The sequence below is a fragment of the Malania oleifera genome, chromosome 4 (assembly GCF_029873635.1).
Source record: "Malania oleifera isolate guangnan ecotype guangnan chromosome 4, ASM2987363v1, whole genome shotgun sequence".
Classification (NCBI taxonomy): Eukaryota; Viridiplantae; Streptophyta; class Magnoliopsida; order Santalales; family Ximeniaceae; genus Malania; species Malania oleifera.
Genome location: NC_080420.1, coordinates 49,805,640 through 49,824,081, shown reverse-complemented (window position 1 = coordinate 49,824,081; position 18,442 = coordinate 49,805,640).

The window sequence follows — 18,442 nt, the reverse complement described above, 5'->3', positions numbered from 1 at the left end:
TTCTTTCTAGGTGATGAAGTATTTAAGGCTCTTGTGATCAGTAAAGATCTCGTACCTTTCATCGTATAGGTAGTGCCTTTAGATCTTTAATGCAAAAATTACAGCTCCTAGCTCCAAGTCGTGCGTCGGGGAATTCTTCTCGTTCTCCTTGAGTTGGCGAGAAGCATATGCAATAACCTTCCCTTGCTGCATCAAGACACACCCGAGTCCTTTTTGGGATGCATCACTATAGATCACAAAATTAACCTCTTCTAACAGAATGATCAACACTGGGGCAATGACTAGTCATTGCATCAGCTCCTAAACACTTTGCTCATATTCACTTGTCCACTCAAACTTCCTCTTCTTCCTCAAAGCTGTGTTAGAGGACCTGATAGCCTCGAAAACCCCTAAATGATCTAGCGATAGTATCTTGCCAGACCTAAGAAACCTCTAATATCATGCACATTCTTTGGTCTCACCCATTCAACTATCACCTCTACTTTGCTCAGGTCCACTGAAATTCCATCCCTGGACACTACATGTCACAGAAATGCAACTTGTTCTAGCCAGAACTCACATTTTTTAAATTTAGCACACAAATTTTCTTCTCTCAGAACCTGAAGAACTATCCTCAGATGTTCCTCATGTTCCCTTGGGCTCTTTGAATGCATCATTATATCATCAATAAACACTACCATGAACTGGTCCAAATACTGGTGGACGACCTTGTTCATCAGATCTACAAACACTAAATGAGCATTTGTCAATCCAAATGACATAACTAGGAATTCATAATGGCCATACCAAGTATTGAATGCTGTCTTTTGAGCATCTTCCGCCCTAACCTTTACCTAACGATACCCAGATCGCAGATCAGTTTTGGAGAAAATCTGTGTCCTTAAGCTGGTCAAACAGATCATTAATACGGGGTAATGGGTACTTGTTCTTTACTGTCATCTTATTAATTTCCCTGTAGTCTATGTACATCCTCATTGACCCATCTTTTTTCTTTACAAACAACATCAGCACTCCCCAAGGTGATACGCTCGATCTGATAAACCCCTTGTCAAGTAGTTCCTGCAACTACTCCTTTAACTCTTGTAATTCAGTTGAAGCCATTCTGTATGGAGCTCTAGAAATTGGGATTGTCCTGGGTTTAATTCAATGGCAAACTCGTCCTAGTGATCAGGATGTAATCTCGGCAAGTCCTTAGGAAAAACATCTGAGAACTCCCTTATCACTAGGATATCCTCCACTTTAAGTCCCTCCTTCAGTGCTTCTTTTACAAATGTAAGGTACCCCTAGCCACACTTCAGAAGTAACTTCTTTTCTTGAATTGCTGAAAGGATCCGTGGTGCAGAGCAGACACATGACCCGACGATTTAAAATATGGCACCCCAAGAGGTCTAAACACTACCTCCTTCCTATGGCAATCAATGCTTGCATAGTTGGATGCTAGCCAATCCAATCCCAAAATGACGTTGAGCTCGTGCATGTAAAAAATAATTAAGCTAGCAGGCAGCATTCCCCCTTGAATCTCCACTCGATAGTCTCTGATCACCTTACTATACACCACTCTGACCTTGTCGGTGTGACAATGCCTAACTTGGTATCTAACCACTAAGTCTTTACCCCGCATAATTTAACCAATCCCCAAGATACAAAAGAGTGCGTCGCACTTGAGTCAAACAACACAATAGAACTATTCAATAAAATGGAAATAGTACCTATCACCACATCACTAGCATTCTCCACATCTACCGGCATAAGCGAGTACACCTGCGCCTGGGCGGTGCCCCTATGGTAACCACCTTAGGGTACCTGATTACTTCCCTGATACTAATGCTGTGGACGAGTGTGTTTCAACATTGCGCATCAATCCCACGCCATATGTCTAGCCCACCACTCTAGTAATGGCCAGCGAGTACACCCCTGCACTCGCCCCAATGCATCTGATGGCATCTAGGACAAATAGGACGTGGTGGATTCCCTTGATGGGCTTGATATCCCATCTCCTACTGTTGGGCCTCAAAATTATTAGGCCTCTTCCATGTACCCTCACTAGACTAGTATGAATTCACTGAGGCAAGGGCCTCTTCTTCTAGTTTACTTCTAGTCTTTCGCCCTTTTAAATGTTGTCCTCAACTGCCATGGTCTTGTCCACCAACTCAAAAAAACTCTGAGTCAACAACGCTAGCACTTGTGTGCATATTCCCTGCCTCAAACCCTTCACAAACCTCTGGGCCTTCTTCAGTTCCTTCAGGATCATATATGGAGCAAAGATGGATAACTCCATAAACTTGGTTGTGTACTGCTGTATAGTCAAGTGCCCTTGAGTTAGATTCAAGAACTCCTCTACCTTAGCCTCTTCGGTAGCAGCAAGGAAGTACCCGTCAAAGAAAACCTCCTCGAAATGGCTCCAGGTTATAGCCGCAGGTCCTGGCCATTATTCCTCCTCCATTTTTTCCAATCTCTACCACATCTTTGCTTCCCCCACTAATTTAAAAGTGCCATACCGCACCTTCTGCTCCTCCATGCTCTCCAACATACCCAGAAGTTCCTTTATTTCTTGAATCCAATCCTTAGCTGTGATCGGGTTTGCTCCTCTCGAAAATGCCAGAGGATTCATCCGGGTAAACTGCTGAAAAGTGCAACCCTGACCAACCGGTGGCTGATCCTGCTCTTTAGAGTCGCTCCAGTTCTCCTTCCTAGCTTGCGCGCTATACTTCGCAGCACTGTCGAGGCATCCATATCATCCTCACTAGAAGTCTCCACGTGATTATCTCCTATAGCTATGATGTCCTTTCCCCTGGAATTCATCTTAAAGATAGGATAGAAACTAACTTAGAAATTCCACATTTATCATGGTTCATGCAAGTATGGAATGAAGGACTAATATAACATATAAGTTCATAGCAAAAAAGAATTATTTACACAATCTTGCCCCAAAACTATCAAGGTATCTTCCTTTAACCATAACACCAGCATTACACACATACTCAACTGACCTAACGTTCGCACTTAAATTTTCAAGTTCCACTCTCTCCACCCAGAAATGAAATCATCGATGGATTTACCGTGGTTTACCTAAAATCGTCATTCAAGAAAAACACAAAAGACCATCAATGGATCAACGCCTCTAAGCCTCCTGACTAAAACTTACCTAATCTACCCATTCCTATCCTTAACTTATCTCAACCTATACTTTGGTAATCATCCACTATTAAAGTCTATAGAACCTAGCAAACCTAGGCTCTAATACCACTTGTAATGCCCCGACCCACCACGTGGGGCTCGGGACGCTACTTTGGTGACTTTTGTGTACCTGATATCATATTCATCATATGAAAGTAGCATAAATAAATGATACATTCTCCAAACCATTACCAGAGTTCTAAGCTGCTAACATACATAGAAGCCTCCCAATATCCATATTACATTAAACTAAAAGAAAGAAAACTAACTTAGTCCATATGACCATATTACATTTCCAGGGACTTCAAACATAACTTAAATACTTTAGAGTTCTTACAGATACTCACAAAAACTAAAACTAGCTATCACCCCGCCCCAGAGTTTGTTAAACTCGATCTTGAGATGGATCTGAAAAAGGATTTGTATATTAGGGTGAGACACTTCTGAGTAAGGCAGGTTAAGTTAATATAAGTGTGTGGCGAAAGTGAGTTTTAATGTATAGAAAAATATCATTAGTTGTTAATTAACCACAGTTATAAAATCATTCTCGGACCACACACACACACACACACAAAATTATTTATAACCGAATGTTCCCAAGGATAGGGGAGATTACACACCCATACATGTAGCTCCCTCTGCTCTAATACATTATGCAACCTGGTATGGCTACAACTGATACTTATCAGGGTACTCACCTTTCTCAGCAAGCCCTCAGGAAGAGAGTTTACTTTGCCATAAACATCATGCATTTTAATTCACATACAAATACTCACACCTTTACAGTTGAAAAATATGCATTTTCTTTCTCAATATAAACCAGTTCAATAATTAATAACACAATTTACATAAATCAACAAATATGCGTAAAAGACACTCCCCGGGACTGATACACCATTTACTTCCCACATGGTACTGGTTATGCAGCCCGAAGGCTAGACTTATGCCCTAAGGAATCAACCCAAACATAGTCAAAGTAACCATCTTTAAGTGCATCTACAGACATCCACAACCCAGTTGCAAGTCCAATTGCCTTACCACTTCCTGATCCGGAAACTAGGAAAGGTACTTCATCTCTATACAGGCCAAATGGTAGAAGCCACCCTACACCTCTCAATACAGTGTGGGCCCACATGGCAAAATAGAAATTCCTTAGCAATGGTACCATGCTCACAGTACAACTAGTCCTTAGGGTCCTTAAACCATATCATGCAATTTCAGTAATAAAAGTCATAGTATAAACTCATTTCATATATAACTTGCCATTTAATAAAACCCGACCCCCAGTCGTTAAATAAAACCTGGCCCTCAGCCGTCATATCAAATCCCATTATTTTGCAAAGGTAGTTCCAATATTTTCACAACCAATTTAGTATTTTCACAATCATACCCAAATTCGGTTATACAACAAACCATACCGATTATTCACTTGCCACACGATTTTTTCGTATTTGAACATAGTCATTTAAACAACAAAGAAACACAGTATATGAAGTTTATATGATAAAACCAAGCTTTCCACCGTTCTTTTTACTCAAAATACCATTTCATATATCCTATGTTTGTATAGTTCATTTTGAACGGTTGGTTTTTGAAATAACCTTTGAAATCAAAAGTATACGTATATATATAAAGCAATTTAATCAGTTCAAATTTAATAAAAAATTAAATTAACTTAATTCCCATATCTGTTTTCCTGAAGCTACACCTGTAGGGATCCCAAAATTGCGCCTGCGGTGCTCACACGAACCCTGAATTCATAAATCCTAGTTTAATCAACTCGACCCCATGTAAAATACTATTTTAATATTTCCCAGGCCCACAAACTCCAAACAAATGATTAAACTGCCAAAACATCAAATTTTCTTAATTCCCTAAATCTTACCCTAGCCTTGGAGTGGTGCTTTGGAAAGCCTAGTTCAAAAATCTACTCTGCTAGACTTGTAGAGAAACACTCCTAAATCATTATGGTGACTTCCGACCATCGATTCAGGAGACGAATGGCTAGAAATTAAAGAGAGAAGAGCGGTTTTTCATGGATTTAGAGAGAGAGAGAGAGAGAGAGAGAGAGAGAAGATATTTTGATTTATTAATGGAAAAGTTATTTAAGGCCTATTTGTAGGCTGTTGACCCGATCGGATTTGTTAACGAGTTGTAGAAGAACATTTACGGATGAAAGAAGGGGATTCGTTGACGAACCTTAAGCCTGAGATTCTTGGATCTTAGGATTTCTTCGTCGACGACGTTAGCACTTCGTTGACGAGTAACAGAAGGGCACTCATTAATGAAAATAGGGGATTCGTGGACGACGTCTGCTGCTTTCCCCTTTTAAACTTTTCTTTCTTTTTTTATAATTCATTTTTTTAATTTTACGGGTTTGGGTTTCTACAAAATGGGTTTTGAAAAACACGAGCATGGTTGGTTTCCTATGTTGGGAAGAAGACAACATCAAGATCCTACTCCACAACCGCTAGCTCAACAACCTGCTCCTCACGTAGATGATGCACCTTCCTGGTTTCTTCCTTTTCATCAACAATTATCCTTCTTTAGTGGTGAAATGAGATATGGTCTTTAGACTCTTCAAGAAAATTTTGCATCTCTTCAAACCAAATATTCTTCTTTGGATCAACGACTTTGTCGTATTGAACAGCATATAGGTGGCTTTTCAAGAGGAAAAGATCCTATGGAGATAAGTGAAGCAGGCACTAAAGAAGAAAATGACAAGGAAAATGAAGATGATGAAGAAGAAGGAGAAGGAATTGAAGATGACGATAATGCTACAGATGCTTAGATATTTTTTTTTTTTCGAAATTTGTATTTCAGGCAGTTGGTTTGTCATTCTTGGTTGTTTCTCATGTTGTTTATGGACTTTTTGATTACAACATGATAACTATTATTCTCTATTCTTGTACTGCTCTATGCTTTAGCATGTTTGTGTTTATCTCTTTTCGATTGATGTCAAAATGGGGAGAACTTTTGAGCAAAAGTGAAAGCACATTGCTGAACTTAAGCAAAAATGAAAGCACATTAATGAACTTAACATTGTTGAACTTGCAATATGAACTTGAAATGAATTTGATTTATAAACTGAAACTCTTATATGCAATCATATAAATAAATGATTTATTTTCAAAATTATGTTAAGACTATGCTTATTGTAAGGTAGAGCCTTTTTAAGGCTTACTCATTTTTGCTACTTTTTTGTCATCAGTAAAAAGGGGGAGATTGTTGGCCTAACAAAACGTAAGAATCTTATTTTGATGATAACAAATCAAGGGAACTTAACATATGTGATTAAGTGATGGTGTTTCAAGATTCAATTGGTTTTAATAAAAGGTTCAAGATCTCAAGTGCTTGATGAAGTTCATTAAAAGCTTGGACTCAAAGATAAAAGATCAAATGAAGCTTAAGTTCTTTGAAGAAAGAAGTCAAGATAGACTCAAAGAATGGAAGCAAAAGCATGAAAACTTTGTGTTACAAAAATTTAGAATATTAAGAAGTCTCATGTATGTACTTCATTAAGTTTCAATATAAATGGTTGAAACTTTTAAGAACCAATATTGACTTAGAGACCAATTTTTGAAAACCCCTAAAAATGTTTTTAAATAAGCCTCATTTAATTTTTTTTTTCCAATATCAAAGTGTGAAAGTATTAAAAATCAAAGCTTTTGGAAACTTGTAACGTCAGGCGACTGACATTGTTTGATTAGTTAACTGATATAATTATGTTGAATAATTTGAGCAAACTGAAAAGAATCAGGTGACTAACCCCATTTTGTATTTGAAAATACATTGTACTTAAAAGGCACAGGCAATTGACCTAGATATTTTAGTCGACTAACCTTCAGTTTTTTAAATTTAAAACAGCGAGGGAAAGTTTCCAAAATTGATTGTTTGGTCCTCAAACTTTGTAAAAACTTGGGGAATACTACAAGTAAACTTGGGGAATACAAAATATCTCTTTTTATATTTATAAATACATACTAAACACAAGGATTACATACACCAACAATTACTAACAAGCAGCTATTGATCTAATTCTCATACTTTCAAAGAGTTCTTATTGAATACTTTGCTGAAAGATATTATTGAGTATTTGCTGAATTAAAGCTTACGGTTCTTGTACTCTAATTGAGTTTTACAATCTAATAAAGAGTTCTTATTGAATACTTAATGGGAAGATTTTTTAAATGGATTTCTTGAGCTTTACTCTTTTTGAAAACTTGATGTTTACTCCAAGAAAACTTGGGGGGTAGGGAATTATCTTTTAAACATCTATAAATAGCCCCAACTATAATGATTTTATACACCAAGGAATTTTCTAGCAATCAAGAACTCTCAAAGCTCTCAATCTCTCTTGAGCTCATCCTACTTTCACTACTGAATTGCTATGGATCCCAACTCCAAATTTGAGTATTCAAAGTTTGATTCTTTCAATCCATGAAAGACAATTTTAGTGATTTAAATTCAATTGAGCTTCAATCTCTTTATATTGATTTACATTAAAGTATATTTGTGCTGAATATTGTACTAACCAACTCTGTTGTGAGAGTGTCTCTTGTACACAAATATTTCTCTACGTGTTTCTTATTTCTAGATGATTCATGGTGTTTGGATTGTCGTGCCAAGCGAGGGGATATCATTTGGAGAGGTGGGCTCTAGCCTAATCGAAGGAGTGTTATAAATGGTGTTGTTCTGCTTGGCAAAAGAACTGACTTAGTGAATCTTTTGGTGGTTTGCCAAAGGCGAGGATGTAGGCTGAGTATAAGTTGAATCTCATAAAACTCTGTGTTCCTCTTTCTTTTCTCAACTCTTTATTTTTTAGCATACTTTACAAACTGCGTGGATGTTTTATAATTTTTAAATTCTAAGTGTTTGGTTTTTAAATAGACTAGAAGATAATTTGTTTTGGTTTGATCAGCATTAATTGCGAAAGCCGAAAGGGACTACGTTGGTTGATCATCCTAAACTTATTAAACTGAAGGTTTATTTAAAAGTTGAACCTTGGGAAGAGGTGTGATTGTGAATTTCAACAGGGCTTATCCAAATTCACGAGCATTGCATATTACTACAGAGCTACTGTCACAAGAATCAAGTGCTTGGTTATTTTGTATTGATTGTGGTTGATTTGGATTGTTTATTGTTACTTTGTGATTGTGTTTGGGTTTTGTTTATTGTTGTAATATAAAAACTTTTAAAAAGAATATAAATCTTTTAAAACCCAATTCACCCCCCCCTCTTGGGAACTATATCCTATTTTCAATTGGTATCAGAGCCTAGTTATCGTAAATCTTAACAAGAAGCTATAAAAAGATCGAATGGCACACATAGGAGTAGCTCCTTTCGAAGAGGGCCAATCCTCAACCCAACCACCAAGCTTTTGTGGACATAACTATACTTTTTGGAAAAAACGAATGCAAATCTATCTTCAACATATGGATTAGAAAGCTTGGGAAGTTGTCATGGATGGAGATCTAATTCCTACCAAATAAGTGCATGGAAAACAAATTCCTAAAGAGAAAAAGGACTTGACTGATATAGATTACAAAATTTTACAAATAAATTCAAGTGCCATAAATGCCTTATATTGTGCTCTAAACGCTAATGAATTCAATAGAGCCATGGCTTGCAAAATGGACAAAGAAATTTGGGACAAATTAGAAGTAACTTATGAAAGAACTGTAGACGTTAGAGACAACAGGATTGACATGCTAACCAGTGAGTATGAAGCCTTCAAAATGAGTTTGGATGAAACAAATCACTAGTATGTATACTAGATTTACTCACATAATAAATTCTCCAAGTGCCTTGGGAAAGACCTACACTACCTATGAAATGATTTGAAAAATACTAAGAGGCCTTCCCTCCATATGGGAACCAAAGGCCACTGCAATAACTGAAGGTAGGAATCTTAAGACTACCTCAATAGATGAACTTATACGTGCACTACTCACTTTTGAAATGGCATTAAAAGGAAGAAACCCTGAACCTAAGCATAATAAGTCCATTGCCTTAAAAGCTGCTAGTGAAAGCTCAAGTGAAGATGAAAGTGAATCTAGCGAGCTAGACCAAGATGAATTAGCATTCATCACTAAAAGACTTGGCATGTTCTATAGGAGAAATAAAAAATTATCTAGAAAGTTTAGTAAAAAGAAATCTAAAAAAGGGGAAACTAGTAGTAAAGAAAACAAAAGTAAAAATGACCTTCCTACATGTTATTATTGCAAGAAACCAAGACACATCAAGCCGGACTGCCCTTTACTCAAGAAGGATAAAAAGAAGAAGAAGAAAGCCATGAAAGCTACATGGGATGATTCAAGCTCAAGAAAAACGGAGAACGAGTCGAGCGAACAAGAGATATCGAATATGTGCTTCATGGTAAATAATGAAGAAGTAATTCTTACTACTCCTCATCAACGAAATCTAGTAATGAATCTTGTGATGAATCTTGCGATAACATGCCCTCCTATAAAGAACTACAAGCTGGGTTATTTACCTTATATAAAAGGTTTATCAAAGTCTCCAAAAGAAACATAAACTTGAAAGAACAAAATGAAAAACTAATGAAACAACTTGAATTTTCTAAATCCATTGAAAAAGAGAAAGAATCTCATATTGAAATGTTAGAAGAGAAAATAGAAGACATGACTCAATAAATAGTCAAAATACAAGTAGATGATCAAAATAAAAAGGATTTAGAAATAATTGAACTTAAGAAGTCAATAGAGGATAAAGAGAAAATAATTTATAACTTTACCAAAGGTAAAGAAAATTTTGAAAATATGACTGACCAACAAAGATTGCGTGGAAATATAAAAAGAATTGGATATAATGGAAAAAAATAAATAAAAGAAGTAAGAAGTTATTCATGGGATATTTTGTTAAAGAAGTAACGTACCATGCTAGTACTTCCTCAACCAATATACATGAACATACTGCTTACTACATGTGCAAAAATAAAGGACATGTGATATTTAACTGCCCACTCAAAAAGAAATATGTTAAAGTTCAAAGTGAATGGAAAGTAAACAATGGAACTAGAAATAATTCAAAGAAAGTAAACAAATCTTGGGTTCCAAAAACTAACACCATGAATCCTTCATTGTAGGTGTACTTTAGGACAACACCATCAAGGCAAAAGTAGTACTTGGACAATGGGTGTTCAAGACACATGACCGGAGATAGGACCAAATTCACTACACTAAAACAAAAAGATGGGGGATACGTAACCTTTGGTGACAATGCCAAAGGTAAAATTGTTGGCATTGGTAAAATAGGTAAAGAACCTTCTCTTACAATTGATAATGTGTTGTTGGTAGAGGGTTTAAAACATAATCTTTTGAGTATTAGTCAATTAAATGACAAAGGTTTTGAAATAATTTTTAAGAAAAACAAATGCATTATTCAAAATCCTAAGAATGGTGAAACCTTATTCATAGCTCATAGGGTAAATAACGTATATTGTATAAATCTTGATAACCTAGTTAATCAAAATGTGACATGTTTGGCTGCCATGAATGAAACTAGTTGGCTTTGGTATAGGAAACTAGGACATGCAAGCATGAACCTATTATCTAAACTATCTAAGAAAAATTTAGTAAAAGGATTACCAAATACAAAATTTATAAAAGATAAGATTTGTGGTACAAGGCAAAAAGGAAAACAAGTCAAGACAAGTTTCAAAAAGAATAAGTACATATCAACTAGTAGACCTTTAGAACTCTTGCACCTAAACTTATTTGGTCCTACTATAACACAAAGTTTAGGAGGCAAATAATATGCCCTTGTGATTGTAGATGATTATTTAAGATATACTTGGGTATTGTTCTTAGCAAATAATTATGTAGCTTGTAACATGTTAATAACTCTATTGAAGAAACTACAAAATAAAAAAGGCTATAGCGTAACTAACTTTAGGAGTGATCAAGGTAGGCTGAGTATAAGTCGAACCTCATAAGTCTCTGTTTTCCTCTCTTTCTTCCCCACTCTTTATTTTTCAGCATACTTTACAAATTGCGTGGATGTTTCATAATTTATAAATTTTGAGTGTTTGGTTTTTAAATAGACTGCAAGATAATTTGTTTTTATTTGATCAGCATTGATTGCAGAAACCAAAAGAGAGTACGTTGGTTGATCATCCTAATCTTATTAAACTGAAGGTTTATTTAAAAGTGGAACCTTGGGAAGAGGTGTGATTGTGAATTTCAATAGGGCTTATCCAAATTAAACAAGTATTGCATATTACTACAGGGTTATTGTCACAAGAATCAAGTGCTTGGTTATTTTGTATTGATTGTGGTTGATTTGGATTGTTTATTATTACTTTGTGATTGTGTTTGGGTTGTGTTTATTGTTGTAATATAAAAACTTTTAAAAAGAACATAAATCTTTTAAAACCCATTTCACCCCCCCTCTCAGGAACTATATCCTATTTTCATTTTCTTTTTTAACAATTTTCATAGGAACATAATCTCCTTAGGAGAAACCTCTCCACACTTTCCAATCAGTATATTGAAATAAAATACGCATTTTTGTTTCCAGAAGGTGTAATTAACACCACAAAGAATGGGTGGACGTGTGGACAAGTGTCCCTCGCCAAATGGGGTTACAGCGATATGAGCCATCGTGATCTTTTACAAAAATGGTTAAGTTTAAATGCAACGAGTCTCTGATACTAAATGGGAATTTAGGTGTAATTCCAATGGGGGTGAATTGGGTATTTCAAAATTCTACATCTTTAAGTTCTAATTTAAAAAAACCCCAACTACACAAACACAAGTTTGGAGATACACAGATTTCAGTATTACACAACCTAATAGATTTAAGCTATGTATATCCCAAACAATTAGAATTACCTAATCAATTCCAAACACAACAAATGTGAAATAGATTATCAAACAAGCAGAAATAAAAAGAGATAAGTGAGAGAGATGCAAACTCAAGATTTTTATGTGGTTTGGCCACACCCGGCCTACGTTCTTGTCTTGGGCAAACTACGCAAGGATTCTACTATACCGCCCCTTAACCTAGGACGGAGCTTCCCATTACAATCTGCTGCTTACAAGGGGTATAGCTACCTCCTTACAATCTACTGCTTACAAGAGGCGTAGCTTCCTCCTCCCGGTTCAGAACCCGAACCGTCAATACAAGTGATGACAAATAATTTTGAATACACTCAGATGCTTCTCGATAAGCTAATGAGTACACTGAAATCCTAAACACTCTCACATGATATTTCTTGAAGCTCAAGAGAGAATATGTGTTTTACCCAATGATGTATTTGCAATAAAGATATAAGATCTTTGTATGAAATATATATATATATATATATATATATATATATATATATAATAAGTTGCTTCAAAGATCTCAACCCTATTCAATATTTCTCCAAAAATGATTTATTATAAATATGTGTGTTGGAGATTTTAGGGTTTTCTTTCAAATAGGGTTTGCAAAGATAAGATAGTATGAAATCTTTAAATAAAAATATGAAAGTGAAAATTTCAAAGATTCAAGCCCTAGTATAAACATTTTTCCAAAATATTTTTTCAAACAATGGATATATGGAAAACTAGGGTTTTTGCTACCAATAAATATTTCAAATAGAATGAGTAGGAGAGTAGAAAAATAAGATTTGAATGCCTAAACAAAAACTTATTTACCAAACCTCAAGATCAATATAACTTTGCATGGTGGATGCTCTTGGATCTTGAAGATAGAAGAGAAGAATGCCCAATAATTATAAAATATTTGTCATGTTGGATATTATTTATTACATTTACATCTGTTTTGAGTATGGACTATGGAAAGCTACATATCATATAAAAGACTTTCATTGTTTTAGTCTGTAGGATATGTGTTACCAAAATTCAAAGAATGTTCAAAGGCAATGATATGATCTCCTCTAGTGCAATGCTGGATGATGTGCCGGTTGACAAGGTCTAGATCAAGGGAATACTAGTTCAAGGAAAAACCTACCCTGGCGTAAATGTGTAATATAACAGACAATTTATTTAGAGCTGATTACATACTAAAATACCTAACTATTTCTTACTTTATGAAGGAGCTAGCTAATTCTAAAAAGAAATATTTTTTAAATATTTCTTTTCTCTGAAAACCTCTAAAATTTTGTAGTAAACTAAAGTCATCTGTGCAATGATTGAAAAGTTCTAATTGTGCAAATACAATCTAAAATTGTTGTTAGATTACACACTTTACATAAAAGTTTCAGTTGTTAGGTTGTAGGCCAACAATGTATTGGCCTTAGCACTTCCCAACATGTGCAGTACAATTGCACATGGAGAGATAAACAAACAATAAACACCATCTATTACATGGAATAAAATAATTCTTAACAAACAAATAATAAATGGGGACAACAAGACTAGAACTCAGGAGGTCAGGACCTCCTGACAACCATAGCCTTAATATCATGTTAGATTATCAGTTTACTTAAAGCTTAGGCTGTTATGATGTGGCTCGTGGGCAATGATGTATATCAAGCCTTAACAATTGTGAATTCTTTTCATTTATTTTCATGAGCTGATGGGGACTTAAAATGGGTCCATGCCCAAGAATGACCAGAATTATCCAGTTGAGATGGAAGTCTGCAAAAGCCTTCCTTATATCTGCAGAACACTTGTATTGAAGTTATGACACTTGACTAGACCTGGCAAAGCGGATCGGGTCAGTTTATCCGTGATGGATAAGTCGGATTATCGGGTGAAAAAATCATAATCCATATTCGACTCGTTTAAGTGGCGGATTAGGCGGTTTCAGGTCGGATAATTCATGGCGGATGGGCGGATAATCCGCCATTCTCAAATATAATTTTATTAATAATTTATTTTTGTCATAATAATTTAAATTGTATATGATAACTTGCAATTAGTTTGTATATTAACTTTTTTAGTAATTATATCAATCATTCAATCATTTATACTAATTAACAACTCCTAATTCATGCAAGTAAAACTATAAGCAATAAAACATAATAAATTAATCTCAATCCAACTCAAAATAAAAACTCAAACTATATGACTCGTGTGAGTCTAAAATCTAAACATTATAATTGTTCTTACAGCATGTGAGTTTCTTTAAATACAACTATTGTCAAATCATGTGAATCTCCCAAAATAAAACAATCAACAAACTAAAAAAAAATCTCAATCCATCCTTCAAATAACTTCAAAATCATTTGAATGCCTTGAATTAATTGAAATGCTTTCATTTGTGACATCAAAGCTTTCATCTTCTTCTCCTCGTGTGCCTATCATGAAAGAATTCAAAATATAATTTAAGTTATGAATCAAATAACATAAATTGAACTTATTAATTAGCATCTCAAAAGTTACAAGTTATCAAACTGGGAAAAAAATTTAGAAATAATTTATTCAACACTACAAGTTAAAACAACAAACAAATAATAATTTATTGACTACATAATTTTCAAAGATAAATAGAAGCACTAGCTGCACAGCCTGTGCTAGTGTAGTAATATTCAAATAAAGTCAATGATACACTAGATGAGGTACGACCTGCTCTTTCAGCTTGAGCAATATCTTCAGTAAGTTCTTCCTTATCTACAAAATCTTCAACTACATTCAAAATTCAAAATATAAATAAATAAATAAATATTGCATAATACATAGTAATTATAATATAATTAAATAAGCATACCTCCTCGACTATACAGCCAATCACGAGTTAAAATGATAGTTTCAACATTATCAGGCGTAAGAGAACTACGTGACATATTTATCACTTTTCCTCCAATACTAAATGTTGATTTCGATGCAACAGTTGATATTGGAATTGATAAGATATCTCTTGCCATTCGAGAAAGAATTGGATACCTATATTCATGACTCCTCCAAATGTCCAAAATATCCAATTCTTTATCACAATCTACCATCCTCTCTCTAAAAAACATTTCTAGTTCTGACATTGGAGCTTCTTCATCTTCTTTAGCAAAAGCTTTAAAACCCTAAAAACAAGTATATAACAATAGAAATATAAAAATTCTATAGATGTGTATAATAAAAGTAAAATAAAATTTGTACTTAAAAAAAAAAATCTTACTTTTAGTGTCATATCAACTGATGTTGCAATCGGTGTCATATGACCACAATCATGACTAATAGTTGCTTTAAAGGAAGGCATTTTCTTAGAAGTTGAAGGGGAGTGGTGCTTCACATACTCATCAAAAAGTGAATGCATCTCACGCTGGATGTCGTTTACTCGATCTTTCCAAGACATTGGTTGCACTTCTTTTAAACAAAAAGATACAAATTGTATCTTGAAACGAGGATCCAAAATAACAACCATTCCCAAAATTTTACTATAATCTGACCAGTATTTGTCAAATTTCCCTTGCATTTGAGTAGCCACATTCCTTAAAAAGACATCATCACCCAATGCCGCACTAAGTAAAGTTACTTGTACCTTCCATACTCCTTGAAAGTATAAATTTGCAGTTGGATAAGATGTCCCAGAAAAAAGATTTTTCAAGTCATAAAACACCTTCAAGAAACTAGCAATTTTCTCAATTTCCTTCCATTCATCATCGTTTGGGCAAAACTTGAAATTCTCCTCACTAAACCTGAATTGGCAAATAGCATCTCTATAGTATAAAGCACTTTCAAGCATCATATAAGTAGAATTTCACCTAGTAGGACAATCTTGGTGAAATCCTCTCACATGTGGCACTCTCACCTTTTCACAACATTCATGAAATCTAAACTTTCGATGTTTTGAATGCTTCACATATTTGACATAATCTCGTATTTTGTCCACAGCGAAATGAGATAATTTTAGGCCATCTTGGACAATGAGATTCAATATGTGAGTGCAACAACGAACATGAAAAAATTTTCCTTCCCTTACCAAAGCATTTTTCAAGTTCAGATTAGACTTCAAATACTCTACAAAACAATCATTGGATGTAGCATTGTCCAATGTTATGGAAAATAGCTTCTTGTCTATACCCCAATTCACCAATAAGTCCATGACTTTGTTACTAAGTGCTAGACCAGTGTGTGGAGGAGGCATGCTCGAAAAACTCAATACTTTCTTCTGAAGCTTCCAATTTTTATCCACAAAATGTGCAGTTAAACATAAATAGCCATCAGTATTTAACAAAGTCCATAAGTCCGAAGTAAGAGAAATTCTACTAGAATTATTCAATAAAAGCTCACGATGTGCTCTTTTTCCTTGAAAAAAACCCTCATGACATCAGCTTTTGCAGTATTTCGTGTCATAAATTTTGTCTCTAGATTTAATTCTAAAGCCCATTCATGAATTCCTTCATACTCAACAAAAGAAAATGGCAAATTGTGTCTCACAATTGCCATTGCCAACTTCCTACGTTGTACAACTTGATCAAGTTTTCGTGTATGCAGAGACAACTTTCCATCACCTTGACTCATTAGCATTTGTTTCAGATCATTATTTTTCTTTCCCATACATTTTTTTGTATGACAATGTAAGTTTGATGTCCTAGAGTTCTTACTATGGTAGAAATATTTCTTAGGACAATACTTACATTGGGCATATTGTTTATCTCCACTTTCAATCAACTCAAAATCTATCCAAATACTAGATGTTTTTTTCCTAGCTCTTTTTACCTGTGGAGTTGTTTCTTTTGTAGGTTCTGTGTTTGATGAATCTGGCAACTGAACTTCTTCTTCACTCATTTCATCATTTTGATCAATTGAATTCTCTATTGACTGAGACATTTTTTTCCCAAATCCTTGTAATGCACTACAAAAAATTATGAAATGGGATTAAATGTTTTAGTTGACTCTAAAACTTTTCAGTTAAGAAATAATGCTAAACTTTTAATGAAATTAACCATGCACATGGTACAAAAATTTTTGGACAAAATTACCTTTAGATGTCAATTAATCAAAGTTGGTAAGCTTGCCCTTTCATAAATATATAAATTAAGTTTCTAACAAACTCAAATCTTCGTAGATATATGTCAACTATCCAACAATCAATCTTTTTTTTTTAAAAAAAAAGATTAGGCTTTAATAAATCTTTAAAAAAATGTGCCAATTAAATTCCCAAGAATTTATCTTACGTTTGAGACTATGAGTTTCGGGTCTTAGACTTGAATTTGTGTAAACTTAGACAAAATATAATGCAAAATTGTATTAAATTTCTTACAAATCAACACAAATTCAAATTCAAGCCTAGAAATATATGCTCCCAAAAACTATTGATATCTAAAATTATATTCACTTATTCAACAACCCTTGGGGTTTATTATTAACGCATTTTAACTTGGATTTGTTTTTAAGAAAGAAAAGAAAACATAATTTTTAACTCATTAACTTGATCTCAAAAACTCTTATAAGGCACTTGTTGTTTATTTCACCCTTACCTGCTAAAATTCAAATAAGTATATTTTTCCATCTAAAGGTCACTAATTGATAATTGCCTATATGACATATAAATGCAATTCATACATATTTGTGCATTTATTAGTGAGTGCATCAAAGAATTTAAAAAATTTTTTTTATTGGATCATATCAAGAAAGATATTAATCTTTAGTACCATAACTTTTAATAAAAAATGCTAAAATTTGCAAGCCGCAAAGGGGACGACTGGGCGAGGCCGCGAGGGGCAGGGCCGACCAAGGCCAAGTGGCTGGTGAGAGAAGAAGATGACTGGTCTACACCGCTCGTGAGTCGTGGCCGTGGCTCAGCTGTGGGTGGCAGTCAGCGACGGCAATGGGAATCACCGTCGTCTCGACGTCGTGGGATCACCGATCACTGGGATGTGGCTGCGTAGCTGGAAAGGATGAAAATGAAACCCTAATCAGGTGAGGACTTGAGACTTTAGAGGGGGGTAGGGGCTGCTTGTGGGTTGTGGCGGTGTGGTGTGGCGTGTGGGCTTCTGCAGTTCTGCCGCTTCTCCGTGCGTGTCTGGTGAGCGTGGGCCGTGTGGGCAGTAGTGGGTAGTGGCCTAGTGGGCACTGCTTTTATGGGTTGCTGGGCTTGAGGCCTTAAGCTTTTATGGGTTCATAATTAGTTATGAAATTTTAAACGGTTTTGTGGATATCCAACAGATAAAACCGACCCGACCCGCTAAGGAGGCGGATATGAAAATTAAAAACCATATTCGACTCATTTAGCAAGCGGTTGAAGATAAGTCGGTTAAAACAGATCAGATGGGGGTCGGATTAACGGATTTTTATCCATTTTGCCAGGTCTACACTTGACTGGTCAAAACTTTAATCCACGCCATACTGGTTAT